Here is a 6191-nt window from a genome sequence, read left to right on the forward strand (position 1 = left end):
TCTCCCCATCTGATTCTGAGAACATTGGCCATTCCTTTTTCTTGGAGACTCTCCTGGGGCACTTTAGGGCCGGGTCAGGTTCCTCTGACTTGGAGTCTGATATGGGCAACATGTAATGGATGGGAGTTCACCTCTTGCACCAGGACCACCTTCATACAATTTCACTCTCGTCCTCCATCTACAATGACTAAGAACATTTACCCCATGGAAGGATCTGTACAGTTGACATGTAACTGAGTCCAGGGTTTACCCAGCTATTCCAATGGATGGGGGGAGTTCCTGGCGGTACCTTTGTCCTTGTTGGCACTCTGGACATCGCTTCACCAAAGCGGCTATGTCTGCATCTGGTCCTGCTCACCAGACATAAGTTAGAGTTGTAGAGTCACAGAGATGTACAGCACGGAAACAGACCCTTCGGTCCATCTCATCCATGTCGACCAGATATTCCAACCCAATCTAGTCCTACCTGCCAGCACCCGGCCCATATCCCTCCAAACCCTTCCTATTCATATACCCATCCAGACGCCTTTTAAATGTTGCAATTGTACTAGCCTCCACCACTTTTTCTGGCAGCTCATTCCATACACTTACCACCCTCTTCATGAAAAAGTTTACCCTTAGGTCTCTTTTATATCTTTCCCCTCTCACCCTAAACCTATGCCCTCTAGTTCTGGACCCTACCCCCCTTCAAGGGAAAAGACTTTGTCTATTTATCTATTCATGCCCTTCATCATTTTATAAAACTCTATAAGATCACCCCTCAGCCTCCAGGGAAAACAGCCCTAGTCTATTCAACCACTCCCTATAACTCAAATCCTCCAATCCTTGCAACATACTTGTAAATCTTTTCTGAACCCTTTCAAGTTTCACAACATCTTTCAGACAGAATTTCATGCAGTGTTCCAACAGTCCTGTACAGCTGCATCATGACCTCCCAACTCCTGTACTCAATGCTCTGACCAATAAAGGAAAGCATACCAAACACCTTCTTCACTATCCTATCTACCTGCGACTCCACTTTCAAGGAGCTATGAACCTGCACTCCAAGGTTTCTTTGTTCAGTAACACTCCCCAACACCTTATCATTAAGTGTATAAATCCTGCTAAGATTTGCTTTCCCAAAATGCAGTACTTCACATTATCTAAATTAAACTCCATCTGCCACTTCTCAGCCCATTGGACCATCTGATTAAGATCTCGTAATCCGAGGTAACCTTCTTTGCTGTCCACTGCACATCCAATTTTGGTGTCATCTGCAAACTTACTAACTATACCTCTTAAGCTCACATCCAAATCATTTATATAAACGATTAAAAGTAGTGGGCCCCAGCACTGATCCTTGTGGCACTCCACTGGTCACAGGCCTCCAGTCTGAAAAACAACCCACCACCACTCTCTGTCTTTTACCTTTGAGCCAGTTCTGTATCCAAATGGTGAGTTCTCCCTGTATTCCATGAGATCTAACTTTGCTCACCAGTCTTCCATGGGAAACCTTGTCGAATGCCTTACAGAAGTACATATAGATCTGCCTTCATGAATTCTCTTTGTTACTTCTTCAAAAAACTCAATTAAGTTTGTGAAACGTGATTTCCCATGCATAAAGCCATGTTGACTATCCCTAATCAGTCCTTGCCTTTCCAAATACATGTGAGTCCTGTCCCTCAGGATTCCCTCCAACAACATGCCCAGCATTGACATCAGGCTCACTGGTCTATGGTTCACTGGCTTGTCCTTACCACCTTTCTTAAACAGTAGCACTATGTTAGCCAACCTCCAGTCTTCCAGCACCTCACCTGTGACCATCGATGATACAAGTGATGGCCCAACAATCACTTCTCTAGCTTCCCACAGAGTTCTTAGGTATATCTGATCAGGTCCTGTGGATTTATCCGCCTTTACCCATTTCAAGACATCCAGCATTTCCTCCTCTGTAATATGGACATTTTGCAAGGTGTCAACATCTATTTCCTTACATTCCATATCTTTCATGTCCTTTTCCAAGTAAATACTGATGCAAAATACTCATTTAGTATCTCCCCCATTTTCTGCGGCTCCACACAAAGGCTTGCTGATCCTTGCAGGCCCCTATTCTCTCCCTAGTTACCCTTTTGTCTTTAATGTATTTGTAAAAACCCTTTGGATTCTCTTTAACTCCATTTGCCAAAGATATCTCACGTCCCCTTTTTGCCCTCCTAATTTCTCAACTATACTCCTTCTGCCTTTATACTCTACCAAGGATTAATTTGATCTATCCTGTCTATACCTGATATATGCTTCCTTATTTTTCTTAACAAAACCCTCAATTTCTTTCATCATCCAGCATTCCCTAAACCTTCTTGCCAACATTTTAATTTTGAAAACCGCTGGATGAACCTAGTGGAGTTCAGTCAGAATCTGGCAGCAACCTATGCTCAGGACAATCATTCTTGCTCCCCATAACAATATGCCATCTTCCACTGTGTGCTGGTATCTCCAGGTCCAAAAAGATCTCAGTTCTAATTGTGATGGCCCTTTGGTTTTCCCCATCATCAGTTGTTTCAGTTTTGAAAGGACTAGATCTTTCAAAGTCTTGATATTGTCAGCTGTGACTGGGTGTGTGACCAGAAAATCTTTACGGACTGTTCTATTGGGTGTACTATCTATGGTATATCTGCTAATGGGAGGCAGCTCGCAATGCATCTACATTCACTACATGGTCTCCCGAGTGGTGTTCTAACTTGTAATTATAAGTGCTTTGTATTAGAGCCTACTGCTGAATGCAGCCTGAAGCTATGAGTGGCAGTACCTTGTCCTCCTTAAGCAGACCAAGTAAGGGTTTGTGGTCTGTTATTATCACTTTCATCCATAAACGTGTTGGTGGAGCTTCCTGTCTCCAAATATGATTGCCAATCCTTCTTTCTCTATCTGGGTGCATTTACATCCTGCATTAGCCAAAATCCTGGATTCATATGCTATTGGGCATTCCTTTCCATTGGGCCAACTATGAGCTAATATTACCCTGATGCTATACAGGAAGGCATTGTATGTCAATACCAGATCTTTCTTGGGATCATAGTGTGCCAATATCTTAGAAGATGACAGTGTTTCTTTCCTTCACTAAAGGCTAGGGCTTGTTTATGCAACCATTTCCAATGCTTGCCCTTTTTCAGGAATTGATGCAAAGGTGCCAGTTTGGAGGCCAGATTATATATGAATTTTCCATAATAATCTATCAGCCCAAGAGATGATCTAAGCTCCTGGACAAACACAGAAGCTGACACACCTTTGATTGCTCTCACTTTATCTTCCAATGGGTGTAATCTGGCCTTGTCAACTCTGTAACCCAAATGGATCACTTGCAGGTCTGGAACACATACTTTTCTCTTCTTAGGCTCACCTTGAAAAAGCCCCTTAGAGCTATATTGAAATTCTCTAAGTGTTCATTATTAATTTTCCCAGTTATTAGATCATCATCTAGGTAAATGATGACTTAAGATAAACCTAGTAAAATGTTCTCCATCGTCCACTGAAAAATAGCACAGTCAGATGATATCCCAAATGGCAGTTTTGTATAGTGGTACAAATTCTTATATGTATTAATTGAAGCATACTTCTGGTAAATCCTTGTTGAAATGGAATTACAAATACACATGGCTCATGTCCAGTTTCGTGAAAGACTGACCCCCTGCCAGCTTTGCATATAAATCATCTATGTGAGGGATTGGGTATTTACCCAGCTGTGAGAAACAGTTTAATAGTTATTTAAAATCCCCACAAAAGCGAACCCACACATTGGGCTTCCAACTCAGTACAAACAGTGCTGCTCATTCTTCAATCAGGACTGGTTTGATGATTCCTTCACTTTCTAGCCATCTGTAAGGCAAATAGCACTGGGTGGGCAGTGCAGAATCATGGAATTGCTTTATGGGCAACATCCAAGGTGGCCTTGGCTTCTTTGATAGTCCGTAGACCTTCCTAGAAGATTTTCGGGTATTTAATTAGGACATCACTCAGGCAGCCATTTTATAATTGAAAATGTTGAAGCAATCTCGATGAGCCTACAAGCAATGGCAACTAAACCAGTGGCTTTTCATAGGAGACCAGAACCGAATGTGTACCCTTAATCTGTAAATATACCTTGGTATAGGTTCTCAGCCTAATCAAGGTCTTGCGCATACTTAAGAGTTGGAGTCCAGTGTGAATCTTGTCAACAACCAGTTCTGTGATCACTGAAATAGCCACACCAGTATTGTGCACTATTAGAGCTAGACGACTGTTTAACCAGACATTTAATTTGATTAGTTCTGATTTTGATGTTGCTAACCAATTTAACTGTTCCAAACAAGATGGACTTTCAAGGGTGTGCACTCTCCTGGATATCAGCCTATGAGCTATCTTACTCAATTTAGGTCTAGTGGGACTCTTTAGTTGTCAAGTTTGAATACAGGCAGCAATTACAATCCTGAAGAAAATTTTAACCATTTGGCTGAGGCTTGGCTTTGATTTAGGGTTTTGCTGTGGGCTGACTTAGAGTAACTCAGATCAGGATATGTCCTGAGTGAGGCTATGCAATTGCTTACACTCAAGTGGTGTTCCCCAAGCTCAATCAGCCTGTCAAGGTTGTCCACTTCTACTGGAATACCCAGCAACCCATATGCTTCATGTGCTTCATTTTCCAGTAAAGCCAGTTGTTGTACATGTTTGCAGTCTAGTTCAGCTTCAGCAAGTTGGTGTTTTTGCATGGTTACATCATTAATCTCACATGCCAAATTAAGGTTAAACCAAAGTCACAGGCTTCTACCAGTCATCTTAATCTCGACAAAGATCCCAATATGGATTCCCATGGCTCTTGAATTGTCCAGTAAAAATGGCAGTGTCTCAGAATTAGAGGAGGCTTGAGGTCTTAATATTCCTTAATTATGTTCATCACTTCTTGTAAGGTTTCAGTATCTGAAGCCTCAGGGAAAGTTAGGCTCCTAAAAACAGAAAAAGCCATGGCTCTGCAGGCTGACAGGAGAATTAATCATTGTTTTTCATCTGCCATGATGTTATTTGCACAGAAAAAAAATATTGCATTCTTTCCACATGCTGGGCCCAGTCCTCGACAACAAGGTCAAATGAGTCAAGCTTCCCAAACAAAGGCATGATGTAAGAAACGCTTGCTCCAACTCAAAGACAACTATTGTGAGTGAGTTTCTTCAGGATAGTGCTTTACTCTCATCGCCACTGAAATAACTCGACACAGGCCGGTATCCTGTCACCATGTCACCCTACATTTACACATGCAGCACTAGACTTTCACATTATATCTTCCAAGTCAGCTCCAGGATACCAATATCACTGACACTCCCCTTTTTTTCTGTCAGCCAGGGCTCCCTGATTAGACCAGATTAACAGTCCCAATCATATTTCATGAGGTTCAGCAGGCTGACCTCGTTACCATCATTACACAGACAAAATTTAGGTGGAAAGGCAAGCTATGGGAGGAAAATTGAGAAATATTGATGGGTTATATAAATAGGCAAAAAGTTGGTAAATGGTATAGAATGTGGGAAAATGTAAAGTTGCTCATTTTGGAAGGGAGAACAAAGAACAGAATATTATTTAAATGGAGAAAATCTGCAGGAAGAAGATGGTGAAGGATGGTTGGAGAGTATAAAGTGAGATCAGTGACAATGAGGCATCATACAGGGATCCAAGGGAGGATGGAGGGTGAGGTTGGAGGACTTGGAGGAATGAATTGGGAAGGGTCTGGTGTCTAGGCTGTATTAGGAAAATTCAGGGAAGGTAAGAAAATATAGAACCTAAAGTACAGTGTCAATATTGTCTAAAAGTTGGTCCATCACATGGTGTTGACTGACAGAGTCCTTACAGGGTTTTCATTCATCTAAAGCATCTCAATCATCGTGGCTAAGAATTATCACATACAGTGTCCTTTATAAAACTGGGAGAGAGGGCCAGAACAAACATTCCTGATTCCTGATGAAGGGCTTATGCCCGAAATGTCAATTCTCCTGCTCCTTGGATGCTGCCTGACCTAGTGGGTTTTCCAGTACTACACTTTCAACTCTGATCACCAGCATCTGCAGTCCTCACTTTCTCCCAGAACAAACACAGCATTGTTTCCTTTCACAAGAAATACTTCATGCCGTCAATGCGTGCCAAGCATAAGGGCATTCCTGTGTCGTCAGCTCTTTAAGTTAGGCTCAACA

Source organism: Hemiscyllium ocellatum, chromosome 17 (genome assembly GCF_020745735.1).
Source record: "Hemiscyllium ocellatum isolate sHemOce1 chromosome 17, sHemOce1.pat.X.cur, whole genome shotgun sequence".
Classification (NCBI taxonomy): domain Eukaryota; kingdom Metazoa; phylum Chordata; class Chondrichthyes; order Orectolobiformes; family Hemiscylliidae; genus Hemiscyllium; species Hemiscyllium ocellatum.